Source organism: Rhynchophorus ferrugineus, unplaced genomic scaffold (genome assembly GCF_030347505.1).
Source record: "Rhynchophorus ferrugineus isolate W39M unplaced genomic scaffold, kcgeb_rfMv2 rfM3, whole genome shotgun sequence".
In the NCBI taxonomy this organism is placed as follows: Eukaryota; Metazoa; Arthropoda; class Insecta; order Coleoptera; family Curculionidae; genus Rhynchophorus; species Rhynchophorus ferrugineus.
The window spans coordinates 59,277,919-59,295,015 of NW_027472582.1; the positions used below are offsets into that span (position 1 = coordinate 59,277,919).

At 29.2% G+C, this 17,097-nt stretch overlaps 1 protein-coding gene across 3 annotated transcripts in view; it reads left to right on the top strand.

The window, feature by feature from the left end:
• The first annotated feature begins 15,668 nt into the window (after nucleotides 1-15,668).
• Rsph3 (Radial spoke head protein 3) overlaps nucleotides 15,669-17,097 on the top strand; it is a 34,221-nt gene continuing 32,792 nt past the window's right edge. For all 3 annotated transcript variants that reach the window (XM_076398940.1, XM_076398941.1, XM_076398942.1), the window contains exon 1: nucleotides 15,669-15,920. The gene's annotated coding sequence lies outside the window, so the exon portion shown is untranslated. The remainder of the gene's footprint in view (nucleotides 15,921-17,097) is intronic.

Genomic DNA, 17,097 nt, shown 5'->3' on the forward strand with positions numbered 1-17,097 from the left:
AACAAAAATATATATAATGAAAACATAAACCAATATGCAGAAAAAATCAATTAGATTAACAGTAAAATAGGAAATCCTCGATATCAGTCGCTTTGTCAAAAAATCATTCGTTCAAATAATTTATCAAACCTAAAGGATTATAACATTTAATCTCTAAACCAACCATTAGCTATATTTAAAAAAAACATTTCAACTATATTCTGGTTTATATAGTTATATATTTTGATACTCTAATACTAGTAATATATACATACAAATTTGAATACATATAAAATTAAATCTTATTATTTAATAGTGCATCTTTTATATATTACCATATATATTATTTTAAAACTATGTTCCAAAATCAATTTTAGAAATTGAATAATCTTCAGGAATATCGATATCAGAAAACTTATATAAATTTTGCCAAAGATTATAGCAACCAAAACAGAAAGTAAATTCCTAGAGAGTATTTATAGTTTTTTCTTAAACCGTTGTAATTATTTGACCCACTTTCCAAGCGATATTTTTTATCAATTTCTAGATTACAAGTTCCAAATATAAAGTTTGTTCTTTGTTTTAAATCTATATTTATATTTCAGGTGTAGTTAAATTTAAAAAATAGCTATTTTTTCGGCCATATATAAATAGGAAAATACTAAATATACTCTACTTTAATGCTAACTTAAGATTACATCTTATATTTTGTATTAGTAAGGTAAGAACTTAGATTTATTTATATCGTTCCATATACTTATGACAATATGGCGAAGGTAGATAATAAATCAAAAAGTAAACTTTACTTTTATACTTTAAAAATTATTGAGTTAATAATTATATAAATAACAATTAATTAATATAATATCATGTAGCAGATAAAGTATTTGAAATACTGTTACTATATAATATTATATTTATAGCAAAAAAAAACAAATTAGAGCAGAAAAAAAAATCACAATGAATAAATGTAAGATTGCAAGCATTTATATATCATATGTTATTATACATTATATGTCATAAACCACAATACAGTCTATGATATATCACGAGATTTATTAAAAGCTATGTATTTGCTGTCAAAATAAAGGTATTTTTTTTAAATTTGACAATTTTATGAAATCAAATCTGTATATGCTAAACACATAAAAATACATTCTGAAATATAAATTCAACCTTAGAGAGTTCAGCCTAGAAAGTTCATAATTTCATACGTTGAACTAGATTTTCTAAATTTAAACTTAAATTGTAAATCAAATATTAGCTTAATTACATATTAGTATACTTTTTCTGCTGTTTTATATAATTTCACAGAATAATCGATTAAATTTTTAAAAAGTATTGAGCAAGGAAGTGAAAAAATATGGATATTGAATAGGAAACAAGTTTCTGTAAACATGCCCAAATAGTAATATTACAGTCCGCGAGATGTCAGCAGCCGAATGTTACGCCATTCATATATAACCAAACATACAGTTAAAGTAGGAATTAAAAGAAGTGAAAAGAAAATTAGTCTGCACTAGAGACCTCTCGGGATAATTTAATTCAATTTCAATTTGCAATTATACTTTCGACCTTCCATTAAGTGTTTTTCTTTGGAAAGCAAATGTTAGGTCCTTAAACTTTTAAAAGTAATCCGGACAACCTTTTTAAAAGAAATCAACATTACAATGTACTCCTGAAAGCAATAATTAAGAGTTATTTAAGTTGTTGTTACAACTGTGAGTCATTTGTAAATTTAATTATGTTTTTTTTTTCTTATTGATGTTTTTATTAGTTGAACAAAGCGTATCCTTAGCCTAGTGACTCATAAACACCATAGAAATAACAGCGAATAAATGCTGAAAAAACTCATATAACATATCGATTAACACATGGAAATGGCAAAAAAAATAAATAGGACCAGGGCGCGCCGAAAAACCTATTTTTAAAGTAAAATTCCAGCAATATAAGTCGCGAAACTAGACCGTAAACAGCATGTTGCAGTTGTCTTGGTAACGTCAACAAAACTACGCCTAATGTAATACAAATCTGGGCCCGTCGGAACAGAATCACCTTTTTTTTTGTTCTCTTCAACAAAAATGCAATTATTTTGTTTACCGTTTACCTGTTTCTTCAACAACGATGCCACGGTAGTATACCGTTCCTGTAACAATCCGTTTAACACCTAAGGACGTGACAAATGTGACATTTTTCGTGAGGTTTATATTTTGTGTTTGTGTGCTATTTTTTGGGGTAAGTTTATTTATTAATATCGATCAGTATGTCAAGTTCAATTCAAATATTAAAACGAAAACAGAGGCTTTAAAATATTTTATTTTTTGTTTATCTGAATACTTGTTCACTTTACTAAAATAATAAATTATTTACTAACTTTTACTTTTATTTAATGTATAGTTATTTTGCATTTATTCACTTAAAATTAAAATATTACTTAAAATTTATTTTAAACCCTTTTGAATTATTTTTTTGTAATTAAACTGGGTAAGACCGGATGTCTGCTAGAATGGTCTGAAAATTAATTACTCAGTAAGCTGTAGAGCTACTCCAGATAAACCAACGCATCCATATAGTAGATAGAAGAAGTCTCCAAGATTCAAAATTAAAGGATATTGCACAAATGAACGGATTATTAATATTCACATCCTCTAGCGTATATTTAAATGACTTAAGATTGATGTTCTGGAAAAAAAATACATGATAAATTAGCGTATAGAACCAAATAATCTGCTCAGAAATACTTATATAAATATGTTTGTATACCAACTGGATTAGTTATCACTTTCTTAATCGTACACTTTATTTTCGCTATAAACATAAGGTACTAGCACTTCGTATACATACATTCAGTTTATTTTCTATAATCATAATGTGCAGATAACTTTTAAGTTACCATTTAGAATGTCAACTTTAATGTACCTCTCACTTGTATTACTTGTGATTCACAGTAATGGTTTTGTTACGCTCTAACAGCCTTGTAAATAGTAAGGGGATCTAATCAAAGCAACTGCAGAGGTCCAAGTATTTCGGATCAGTAACCCAGGATGGTTCCCTTGGACATATCTGTTGAATGAAAGTTGAATGAATTTCTAATAGACTTCTTTGGCGAGATGGACCTTTTAACAGCTCCGAAAAACCGAAATAATAGGGAGCTGAAAAATAGGAGACTAACATTGCTTAAAGCCAGAACAATTGCGAGACTGACTATGATATGATTTGGTGAAGTTTTGTGATATCAATAATAACGTAATGGTAGAGGAGTAAACGCCGGTTATGGATTAATGATGATGAGGATGAACTCATAGTAACAAGTCAATTGAAAAGTCGCTGGCCGATGTTATTTAGTTAGCCCTAACCCTCAAAAGATGCGTGTATAAATTTGAGAGCTGCCGGATCATTAGTTTGTGAATTATAGTATTTTGAGTGTAAGTAACATTTGTTATTGTGAAATGAATGGATAAAAAGGAATTTCGCGTATTGATGAAATATTGCTTTTTGAGCTCTGAGAGCTAGATTCACCAAGCTACTTTGACACGGCCTTGTTCCAGTAGCGTCTCAAACTTTACCGACCTGCCTCAGATCTTCAGGCTCTGGATTGCTGATGTTAATCGATGTCCATCAGATGAATTTTAGTTAGAATTAGCAGAAAAAAGGAAACGTTTCCTGCATAATGTGTGTTTTGTTGGTACATATTTTGCGATATTCGTAGTACAAGAAAATTAGTTACATTTCAGCGAAATGACAATTACTTATTTTTGGAGAGAAGTATTGACGTTTTAACATCAATATAAAAAATCCTCCAAAAATTAATTAAAAATGTAATACAATTCACAATTCAAAAAGTTCTACCAAAATTTCTGAACTTCCGCCCGATACTTATATATCGCCCGATATCGCTTTCAAGATATTCTATAATAAAAATGAAATGCAAACCCTAAACATGTGAAATATATCGATTACACTACAAGAAGACATTACGAAAACTAAAATGCCTAGTTGAAATGGATGAAAAATGCAACATGAGGTAATTTTATTGGATTTGCTAGATGTATGCTAATATATGATAATTCTCCCACTTTTCAAAAAGTAGTGATTGTGTTAATTGGCCACATTCCGGTTCAAAAAAGTTAGCAACAAGAAAAAATAAGCCGGCTTTATATATATATATATATATATATATATATATATATATATATATATATATATATATATATATATATATATATATAAAAGACAAATAAGAGATAATTTGGAAGGCATATCCGGACATAAGAATGCTGAAATTATAACTAGAAGAGGAAATATTCAATATCCACTTATTTTCATATTAGTATTAAAATGTTCCAACCTAATAACTATTTTAGTAATTTAAAATAACTAGTATGCTCATTTGTTCATTAAAATAAATGGTAACATGTGATAAATCTGATGATGTAAATATGAAGTAAATATAATATTATAAAAATTGAAAATAATATAAAATAAATTATACCAATAGAAAAGTTAATAAATTTTTACTCCTCTTAATATTAACATAATCTATACAACATACAAATGTTACTATATTAAGATTTTCCTTATTCCAGCTTCTAATAAGTTTTCCTGTCCTTTAATAATAAAATCCGGTTTACTTTAATATTTAAGTTATACGAATTTATTTCAAATATATTATGTAATATATAGTTAAAATAATCCATGGAATTTCATTTACAAATTATAATAAAAAAGATGAATTAAATATTAAGTAAATGTATTGGACCACTAAATTACATTGTATAACTATTGTATAATCTATTGACTGAATGGTGAAGGTATTAAAATATTTTTTTAGGAAATTCAAATATATTGAAAATATAGAAATAAAAATAATAAATTCGGTAAACCTCTTCCCAATTTTTTTTTTTGAACAATTTAAAACTGTTTCCCATGAATTACAAAATATTTTCCATTATGGATTTGTTTGGATAAATAATGTTATGTCTGCTTTTTATCCTCTTATTTTATAAAATTTCCTAACACATTTAACTTGGCTAACTTTAACTGGCTAGTTGAAGTTATAGTTATTATAATTATACTAAATTTCAGTCACATCATTTAAATTATTAATTTTGGAGTATTATTGTATACTAGTGCTTCAAATAAGTTCGTTAAGATGAAATCGATATTTTTGGAAAACGTATCGAAATTTTGAATGCAGGGATTTTTCGGAAAGCCCGTAAAATATAATGGCTAATGGCTAGTTTACGTAAAGTTTGATAAATATTGATTTTAGGCAAAATATTATTGAAATATGGGAAAATCAGAAGTCAGAGTCAGGGCCTTTTTAAAACCTTTGCGTCCAATTAGCTCAATAGTAATTTGTGTTTAATGTATTGATGGTTTGGAGTCAATCCATAAAGAATCTTCCTTTTGAATTAAAAAAACTAGAGGCTCACTAATCCCTTCAAATTCACTCCAAAGCTGGAAAACCGATTCACACTACAGTTTAGCCTTTTACTTTGATTTCAATTTTATTTCCTTGTACCATTAAAATAAGGCATATAAAGCGATATCGAGTGTTTTATGAACGAATATAATATGTTATACTCCGCAAATTTATTGGACACTTAGCAAATGGTCACTTTTAAAACGACTTTTCAACTTGTTTGAATCACATTCCCGTTACAGGTAACAAAAGAGTAACAGTAAAAAAAAGTATTAAACATGACCATGGGAGAAAGATCGACGGCTTCCCAGCAACTCCCCACACACCCAAGTGCCAAACCGTACCTTCAAATTAATTTAGAACAAAAGGAAGATAGCTTATCCGAAACCGATAGCAAGACAAGAATGAGAATGGAATATACGTTTTCTAGCTCGCCTAGAGCGCTCTACAATAACAAGAAAATGGTGAGAGGGTAAGTACAGTGTGCATGTATATTTTACATTATTTCTTACAGAATGGTTCATATATAATATTTTACATGACAAAATGGCGAAGGCAAATTTTAAGTCATATAATTATTTATTATTAGTTCGAATTCTTTAAAGTTACGCCTATAAATTACACACAGTGCTAGTACATGTAGGTATACACCAAAATCGAAACTTTATTTTGCCTCCTATAAAATATTAAGGACAAAAAGACGATGGGCAATTTTTAAAATATTTTAAAATTATATAACGATTATACTGCTAAAAATGATAATAATTAATATTGAAGATAAATATCATACTAGTAATTGTATATATTAGTTGAATGGAAATGGAGTAGGGTGGGGTTTCAATTGTACTTGTCTTTATTAAATGTCTCTATAAGAAATTATAATTAAATATCAACATTTAATGTAAAAAATAAAAATATATAATAGTTTGTTTTATGTTATGATCCATGTTCATATTAGTATAAAATACAAAATTATAAGGTTATAATATTATAAAGCAATTTTAAAATTAATAGTATTTTGTTATTATTAATTTTTAAAGTTGGAATTCGTTAAGGTTACACCATATACTAAGTACACGCAGTCCTAGTACATATTTGTTATACACCAAATATTTTGTACGTATATTTGGTATATCAAATATGGCTTCGAAATTTTAAATTTAAAAAATATGCTGTTACCAACTATAAAATTATTGATAATATGGCGAAGGTATATTTATTAAAAAATTTAATTACATAATAAATATGACAAATATTACTTGGACGGAAGCAAAATGTGAGTTTTTAAATGCACTTGGATCTATTAGATATATAAATATATAAAATATATTTATATTTAAAAAATATAAATCTATAATATGATCGATATTCATATTAATATTAATTTAAAAGAAAATTATACGGCTATGAAATTGTAATAGGCGTTTGTTAATAAATATTTAAGCAACTTCCTCAGGAAGCTCTCGTTTATGAATATTTAATTTTTTTTCGATATTTAATTCGTCCTTGGAATTGTCCCAACATCATGAAGTTCTTCCACTCCAATCCACTTATCGTTTTTTTCCTCAAAGTCACGGTCAAGAATAATTTAAGATATCTGAAGGTCATCGGCTACAAAATAACTCACCAGCTTTGTGGAAAAATTAGCTATTCAAATGAACTGCGTCGGCAAAAAAAACGAGTGTTTTCACAAAGAACACGGAAAAAACTCTGGATTATAACGTATGAATAATGAGTAGATTAAATAACCGTATAACGCAAACGTAACCTTCGTGAAATTTGCGATAAAGCAGAATAAACTGGTAACATCGAGCAAAGTAAATTAAAGTTAATATCTAATCAGATACTTCCCGGGTATTTTAACTACACTTTAGAGACAATTTAATTTATTGTGATTTACTTAACATACAAGGGATGGATTTTGCAATATAAAAGCCTTACTTGCTATATAGTCTATCTAAAGTTGCTGTGAACATACGTCATCAAGATGTTTTATGTATTCGCGGCCGCAATCTATAAAATCGTTTCAGAATCAAACAATATTTTCCTTCTCATTGTATTCTAATTTAAAAGAGACACAAAGCTGTCTGATTAGTTCGGACAACTAGGAATGTGCCTGTCAAAGTCGTGCAGTTGTCAGGCGTATGAAAAATTCCTGAAAGCAGTAATGATAAAAGGTTATAACTCTAACCTATAAACTATTGTGGCTGTAATTAAATGTAGTTTTTATGTGTACTATAATAAATTATATTTGATAACATTTTTGTTCAATTATTTTATTTAGATTAGAATTTTGTTGTATATCAGAGTCCAACTGAACTAAAACTCAGAGTTGATGCGGCAATATTACGACGTTTTGACGTCACAAATTCAGATGACGTATGTATAAAATAACATTGAATAGACTATACATACAATTTATGTGTTACATTTTATTATGTTCACATTATTTTTATTTTATGTAATATTTTATTTTTAAACGTTTTTTTTTTGTGTTAAACATCTAAGCTTGATTACACTTCAGTTAGTTCCTTATTTATTTTTTTGAGTCTTTGGAGATTTTTGTTCTGTTTTTAGAGTCAGTTATATTCTGGCGATCGTCCTTCACATGTGCTTTGGATTTACCGGCAACTATCCTATGTTTGACAGTTGAAGCTTCGGAGCATATGGAAATATTCTTATTTCTTCTATCAATGTATGAGATATGGAAATTAACTATTTCCTGACGACAGGATATACTCAAAAGATTTGACCTCGCCCTTTGCGATAAAATACTTTTGATTATAATTTATCGAAGTTGTCATCCCTGCCAACATTGAGCTGAAAGTAAGGACAGAACGGAAGAGCCTTTGCAGCAACATCTCTAATAACAAAAATGCGACTAAACATTTAACATTGGTCTGGTTCTGGAGTTTCATGCCCTGTCCTCAAAACCATGTGGGAACAAAAATATTTTAGGAATTTTCTATTTAGTATTTACGTGGATAATAACTAATATTGATGGACTAGAAAAGAGTAAAACAAAAATATGTGTAAATATACAATAGCAAATAAATTCTAAAAACTATTTCAATCAAAATTGCTTTACGCTGCACTAGTATCATATTAGAGTCGATATTACTAAACAACACAATGCTGAGTAAGTATAAAACTTTTAGATCTATATTGTGGGGAAAAAAGGAGTCGAAGAAGATCTAGGTGAATGTACTAAACAAAATAAAAGAAGTTACATTAAATACATGACAAAGAAAACGAGAACTGAATGTTATGGAAAACTTCACCTAAAATTAATTCGTTTGTTAAATCTCTGAACTAAATTGAAAAAGTGCATAAGAGCGTAAATACTGTTAGGTATTATTTATGCTTAGCTAAGATTTCAACAATTTTTATAATATGTAAAGCCACTAAAGTTTGCGTTTCGGACGTAATCGTTAAATTGTATAAAAACTTTCGCAAAGCGCAAATACTAGATATTTAATTAGTTATTAGTGCTTAAATATTTATAATAAATTTAATTAATATTTAATTACTTTTGCTCTTGTCCACATATACTTTCAACGCGTTATATTCTGGAAATATTTAAAAATTGTAACATATTTTTGATCTTTAACCAAGTGCGTGGATATCGTAAGCTTGACTGATTCGAGTTTTTTTAATATCCAATATACAGCTTGCAAATGCAGGAATTAAGAAAAGGTTTATAATAAAAAAGGAATATAATAGATATTGAAATGTAAGACAAGATTGAGTGGCGAGCAGTGCGCATTTTTGGCAAGATTAAAGGAGAAAATTAACGTGGTATTATGGCAAGCTTATACCAAAATAAACTTGCTAAAAGTAGATTTAAATATTTTAGAACCAGTTGCTAACGACTACAGATTACTATAGTGAACGAGTGAAGTTTTCCATCATTTTTCAACTAATTCTTCCAGTTTTTCCCAGAGTTTTCACTAGAAGTTCCACCGGTGTTTCCTTCGAAACCCTTGCAACGTGTCTCTTACTCGCCCTTGATAGTATTCTGGCAATAATAGGTCACTTAATTTGTTAAAATGATGTCGGTAGACTTCGGCAGTAACAGTTTCATTCGGTTTTAGCAGCTCGTTTACACTACATCTTGTTGATCTCACTATATGCACATGTCTTTACTTTATTGGGCACACATGTTGAACTTTATTGGGCCCCTGACTGTTCACCATTGATAAAAATTACCACTTTAAAATTGTTAAAGTCAAAATCTGACATTTAGGATATAACGAAGCACATAAATGTTACATAATTAGCATCTACACACTGAATAGAAAATTATTTTATTATGTAGCAAATATTTACGTAGAGAAACGTCAAAACCATCGAATTAAACTGTTTTGTTAGATTGTAAAACACGCAAGCACCTACTAATAATAGATAATATAATATATTAATAAATATTTTATTCAATAGTATACCCTATATCCGATATAAGACAGTAGTTTGAAATATAAAATGTATTGAAAACATAATTATTACAAGTTAAACCACGACTAGCGATTCCTTAATAATTTATTAAAGGTTTTCTGTTCGATAGTCAGTTTAAAGGGAACTTTTATTGGCGCAGAACAAAATTATATACTATTTCTGGTAGGGTAATATTAAGACAACGAAACATTTTTTTTATCCGACGGCTAGTTGTTCAATTCCCTTGAAATATCTGATAGGTCCTGAGATTTGGTTTTTTCTTAGAATTTACGTCAAGCACTGGAAGCTAAAGATCGATAGTATACCCACCGAAATAAAGGTGAATGTACGTTATCGGCGCTGAGACTCCATGAAGGTCAGCATAATTAAACTCTGGACGTTACCAACACGCTATTCTAGGGTTAGTCTCCAAAAAAAAAAGACAGGGGAACTTGAGAATGGCTACGGTTTACTTGCATGGACGGAACTTAAGTGTCGTTTATCAAAACCAAAAACGACTTTAAAGTACACAACTCTTGTAAAAGAGCCTTATCGTTAGACCAGCATTGCCATTTCTATTTAACCAGTTTTTTAGGGATCTCTGTTTATTAAAAACAACAGACAAATATAACTAAAATTCGATTTTTCGTCATATTACATAGAATTCGATCTCAAAAATAGAATATTCGCATAAAGAAAATCCTTCCATATATGTGGTGCGACTTGAAGAAGATGGTTTATTACGAGGTCATCTTGAAGTTGGAATGGAAAATTCCGTGCTTACGTCAAATTCACCAGACTTAGAATCTCACCAGAGAAAATTCAGTAATTCATATCATATCTATTGGTTTTATTATCTAATAAATTGTTAAGAAGATACATAGATATTAATACAGGTAATCAATAGTTGTATGTAATAAAATGGAAATAAATCAAAATTTAACTTCCCAAGCTCCGAAAGGTCATTACCTTCAAATTTTCATACAATATTAGATTATCTTGATTGCGATCTCTTGGTTAAAATGCGAACTATAAGCAATAGTCTAATCTAACAATTAAATTCGATGATTTTAACATTTCACTACATAAAATAAAATGACAAAGCCAGAAGTACCAAAAAAATTCAAAAAATCAATTGCAGGGCTTCTTGGGCGAAAACCTAATTTAAACCAAAATAATTTTCAGACATCTTAGCAGTCGATGACTCAAACATTTTCAGATGTTTACATGTGACAGGAAGTATCTAATAGCAGAGAAAAGATTACTATACGAATTGCCTAAAAATACAACAATACAAAAACAGTTTTCCATGACGTCTACGACCAGAGCGAGGAGTCGTGTGTTCAGGAGATCCATTCATGTCTATACCGATGCGAAATATTCATGCCAATAACTTTTGCTATGCATATGGAACGATTAACAAGGTATAATATATTACAAAATGCTAAAACCAAATTAAACAAATCAATTGAATGACATATTGTTGCAAAATTGACCAGCAATAGCAAGTGACAAATGCAAAATCTTCGTCTAATATATTAAAGCTGAGCTGTATCCAGCGTGCTCACCAAGGAAAATAATACCACTTGTTACCACTGCGAAAATAGGCCAAAGATTGGATCGCTGACAGCATCATTTTTTCACTACCATCTCGCCATGTTGTCATAAATATGGGGAAAAGTTGTAAAGAATTCAAGAAAATATTTTGATTAATATATAATATAGAAATTTAGACCTGAAAGAACCTAATGGAAACATGTTTTTTCATTTTAGTCACAACATTTAACAATACATAACTATTAATTTTATTTCGCTTATAAGTAAAACTATTTTAAACTATGAATTTTTTAAATTAAATCGCATCGTGCAGTTGGGCCAGCACCTGCGTTCAGTTTTCCAGATATGCGTTATAAGAAAGACCAAATCCATTATTATCGAGCAAGTACTAACAGACAGTTTAAGGAAAGGCATTGACGTAAAGGCTTCAAGTTCGATATCCGTTCATTTTTTTATATCGAATAATTTCTCATTTTCCCAATGATTTTCCATTAGCGAAAAATAACAAATAGCTATTAAAAAGGAGTTCTTAAACTCCTAACGACATAATAAATAGATTTTAACCAAAATAACACGAAAACAACAAAACTTATTTTAAATAATCAACAATTTTCTATTTTCACGACAATCTAAAGTCTCGTTGTAAGTTACCTTAGAGCATTATATTTGCCTCGGGTTTTATCTTGATCAAGAATTTTGTTTTATGTTTTATGTTACATGAGTAAAATTAGCATTATCTAAATCTCAATAATTTATAGATATCGTACACTACCGTAAAAATATATGAAAATAAATGTAGCTTTTGATTTACTAAAATACTTGTTACGCAGCAAGAACAATTTTCGAATAAAGTGAGCAATAGAGAAAAAAGTGTTTTTATAAGGGTGTGTAGTCTTTTTTGGTATTTTTTTTGTGGGAATCAAGTTTCCTATTTTTTACATTTTTCTACCTTCATCTACCCCAGAGAGTTGTAATAATAATAGCAATAGTAATAAGAGTAACCTTCAAATAAAATTTCTTTTGTACCACCTAGAAATAAAGATATAACTTCTGACCCCTTATTATCGTACCTACTTATTTGAGAATGTGCTAAAGTTTTCATCTCTTACTATCTTTTCCTTAGATTTAGATTTACGATCATGTTAACATAGGTTCCATGGACCAAATCTTATTTGTATTGTTAAAATAACGTAAAATGTTTTTTAATACGTCTCAACACTGCATTTGAATATTATTTTTCTTCATTACTAACAAATGATACACGCACCTTACAGCTATCCAGTCTCTTAATATTAACTCTTTAATTAAATATAAAGAGTCCTTTTATTTACGAGTGTAGCTCGGCTTTGTACCTTCCAAAGATACTATTATCATCAGCTATTACCTACAATAAAGATGCAAAAATACCATCCAAATGAAACTTCATACATGTTCATAAAAGTGTGTTCCTTTTTTTTTAAAGGTATGCTCTTTTATAGTATTGCCAAGACATATTGAATTTAATATGTCATATATAAATATTGACACATTCAAAATTCCACGTATAGTAATCCAAATAAAAATGAACAATGAATTATAATATAGCGCATTAAATAAAAAATGATCAAAAAGCCTCCCATAAATCCATATGATATTTTAAATATGTCTAACAATATATTACGTGTGTTTCTATATATATTTCCGAAGTAATAATGAAAAATAAATAGAAATGATCGAAATTGTAAAAAAATTCGCTAGTTTTCGTAGCACTATCCACTTCAATTGAGATACTTCCAAAATACGCGATTATAACGCATCAACTGAAGATTTCTATCAGACAAATAAGTAATGCAAAAGGCAACTATTTGTTCCGATATATCATCCACGAACAGCTTTTGTTGGGTGTAGCTAGTCTCGGAGACCAATAAAGGGAATTTCTGTTTCATTTCTCATAGTCATACGTCCATGATTCGTCATCTGTATTATATCATACATAGTTTTTGATGCACTTTAAACGTGTTATTTAACATTTTCTTACAGCAGTCGACGCCAAATATTTTTTGTGTATTTGTCAGATTATGCGCGGTTGAACTTGAACAGTTCTTTTCTATAACTGAATAATATCGTATTGGCAGAATAACCAATTTTGGACCACATCATAAAAGTTGTCCAGGAGCTAATTTTTTACAGTGTTGTAGGATGGCGTTCTATCAGTTGTTGAATGTTGCACCATGAATTTTACAAAATGTAAAGCAAAAACACAAATCAAAATGTAAAAAACGCGAATACGGTATAATTATAAAATGTTCTGGGGATGATTATGTTTAAGTTTTCAATGAAAAGATCGGATGATGCCAACATAATCTTGAATAAATAACCCTATGGATTGCAAAACTACATGCATTGATATTAATCATTGTTCTTGATGAAATGCCATTCAAACAAGGGATTGGCTTTGGCAAAATCACTTGCTTTGGGTTACTCTTTGAAAAGAGATGGCTATCACTAACTAATTTTGTAGCGTTAGTAGATCCAACAAAGCTTAAAATAAACATTTTTTAATAAAAACAAATCTTTTGACTAGAATTAAACAGATAGATCATGAACTTTTCAATCAACACACTATGCTCACTCTTAAAACGATAACCGCTGATGTCACCTTTGGGTCATCTAACTCTTGACCCAGCCTAATAAAAAAGCAGGGAAATAATTTATTGTTTAAGGTATTTATGATGGGACAATCAATATGGACAGTGGGCTAAAATGAGGTCGAACAAAAGTGAGTTCAAACTAAAGACGCTCAATATTTCATTAAGTCGATAACAGTTTTTTCTTTCTTTAGAAACATATGATTTCATGTTTGTCATACATTTTTTACAGGAGTGTTTAAAAATTTGAATCTTCATTTGTTTAATAAAAAATAAAACATGTATGTAAATTACATCAAATAACGTGAGTGGTTGTTTAGATTGAGTTAGAAAAAAAATTAATAACCAATAACGCAGGTCTTCAAAAGAGCTGTTTAGATTTTGTGGCGTAATCAGTGTTTTTGGTTTTGCTGAGCATTAAAATGACTTACTTTTTGTTATAGGACGACATGTTTCTTAACAATTTGGGTAACTATGTTGAAAGAGTTATTACATTAAAATAAAAGAGAGTAGACTTAGGATGGAAAAATATTGTATTTGTAGACCATTAACGATAAATATTTTTTAATTTAATATAGATTTACTAGCACGCACTAATACTTTTCCTTTTCTCAGTGGGGTTTTCTGTATGGTTGCGCTTGTGGGGAGAATCTGGAAGGTGTTTGTGAAGCGTCAAGCAGAAGTCTGATTCATTAATCCACCTAAACGTTGAAACCCTCCTAGCATTCTTTTTTCTTCTATTTATGTTCATTCTTTTCTTTTCCTTTGGTTGCCGAATAAATTCTATAACCTCCTTACAGGCAATTCACCCCTACCTTTTGAGAATCGTTATGGTCGTGATGAATTTTGGGTCATAAGACGTCTAATGTCTGGTCCGACGAAAACGGCTTCTCTCGCCGTTGATTCCGAAACTGTAACTTTGAAACTGTGTCTTTAAAATAATCTCCATCTTAGAGAAGTGATTTTACAAATGTCTTCATCAATCTAAACTTTATGTGCAGCAGTGCTACAAGAATTTACATGGAAATACCAATATTTCTTGGAGAACGTTCATTTCGACAACTTTTAGCTCCCTTAGCGGTCAACCTTCTTTGGTCCAATGATTTGCTTGGTTACTACTATCCCACTAATCATCTTGTTCGTTCAACATAGTGTACGATTATAGGAATGGAAACATTAAAGTTGTCGTTAGAAGCAGAACTATTTTAAGCCTTCCTCTTGATGAAAAAAAATAGCTAATTAATTAAATTTCCTAAATCCTGTCCTATTTTTTTTTCGAATTATTTTCATGTTCGACATACACAAAATGCATAGAAATCAGTTCCAAATGCTCAAACAGCTGTTTTTGTTATAGGCCATTGTTATAATACACTGTTATTTATATTGTATTAAATTAGATTCCATTATTGCATTAGATTTGCTTTAATATTTCTAGGAACATTAGCACGTAGGTATATACAATATCGTCATTAGCAATTAACAGAAATTATAACTGTTTCCACTAACGCTTGACTAATAATCTTTATGGACACATCAAATTAACTTTCAGTCTTGTCTAAATAAAACTTTCCGTTTTTTTTCGCGTTATAATAATCGTCATGCGCCAAGAATCCAGACACCGGTCAGCCAGACGTTATGTCCACTATGGTCAGCGGTCAGTCTAAAGAAAACTAGAACGCCGAGTCGACGCGAACGCGTTTTTTCCCGAAGAAACCGGCTTTGATACCGCCGTTATCGCCTTGAAATCGACCGTCAACATATATATACACACACACATACAACATACATGAATAAGGGCGTCTAGAAAGCGACTTTCAAGAAACCATTGTAGGTCTGAAAATTGTTGTGGGGCACCATTACTGGGTCAATCGTTGGTTTTATTGACGAAGACATGTTTGGTATGCCTGGAATTAAGTATTAATAGTAACATAATCAATAAGCTTAAAATTTCGTACCGTTCATAATTTATTGATAAACGATTCGCACTTTTTCTGTTTCTTTTTTTTTTTTCGTTATTTTGAAACCATTAATTAACTGGATGAGACGTGCTGCCCTAAAATCATTAGTTCAATATAAATACAGTTTCACTTTATGCACAGATTTTATTTTGAACACGTTTGTTTAGTTAGAAACTACTTATTTTATATAATTAATATATTACTATTGTCATTAACTAAAAAGTAAATATACATTTATTTCTACGAAATTTCAATACAAATACTAATCAATAACGGTTGATAATCCATTAGATTATTGATTATTGAATCCCATAAGTTGTTTTTTAAACCCAAGATAATTTTTATAACAAATAATTCAGGGTTTATTTAAATAAAATTACAAATTAATGTTTCTGTTGAGAATTACAGGCTATGGAAATAAGTTGATCCTTTCTTCTATAAAAATATAAGAACTGAACATCTAAGTAATCAATTAAAAAAATAATAAAAAAATAACTCATTAATTAAGCCTGACATTGATTGTAACAAGTATTAACCCAAATGATAATATTCTAATTAAGGAGATAAATGTAATAAGTTCTTCTCAGATTTTGTCATACGGAATTTTTAGTACTACTCACTAATTGAAACAACCGAATAAATTGATGATTGATCTTAAATTGTGTTCTACTTTTAAGATTTGATAGCATTTAAATCGGTCTCACAAATTATTTTAATGTTGATCTTGAGAATGCACCTAGGCATCATTGACTGCAATATTATTCTCATCATTATTTTTTACAAAATACAATATTTATTGATATTGGAGAGCCGATAGATTTATTACAAAATGTATTATATTTAAATGGCTATAATTAATAGAATACAATAACGCTAAAATTTGATAATTTACCGCACGTTAACGGTCTCAAAGGACCATTAATGGATACTTTTCAAACAGTCCTCCTAAATTTCCATGCTTATTTCCCGTGACTTAATATTGTCGAGATTAATTCATATATAACATGACAAATTATGAATAACTATCAACTCATTTTAATATTTATTGTTGGTAGATATAAAATTGATACATTCCTATACTTCAATAATTTTTAATATTTTTGTTATCTTCGATAAA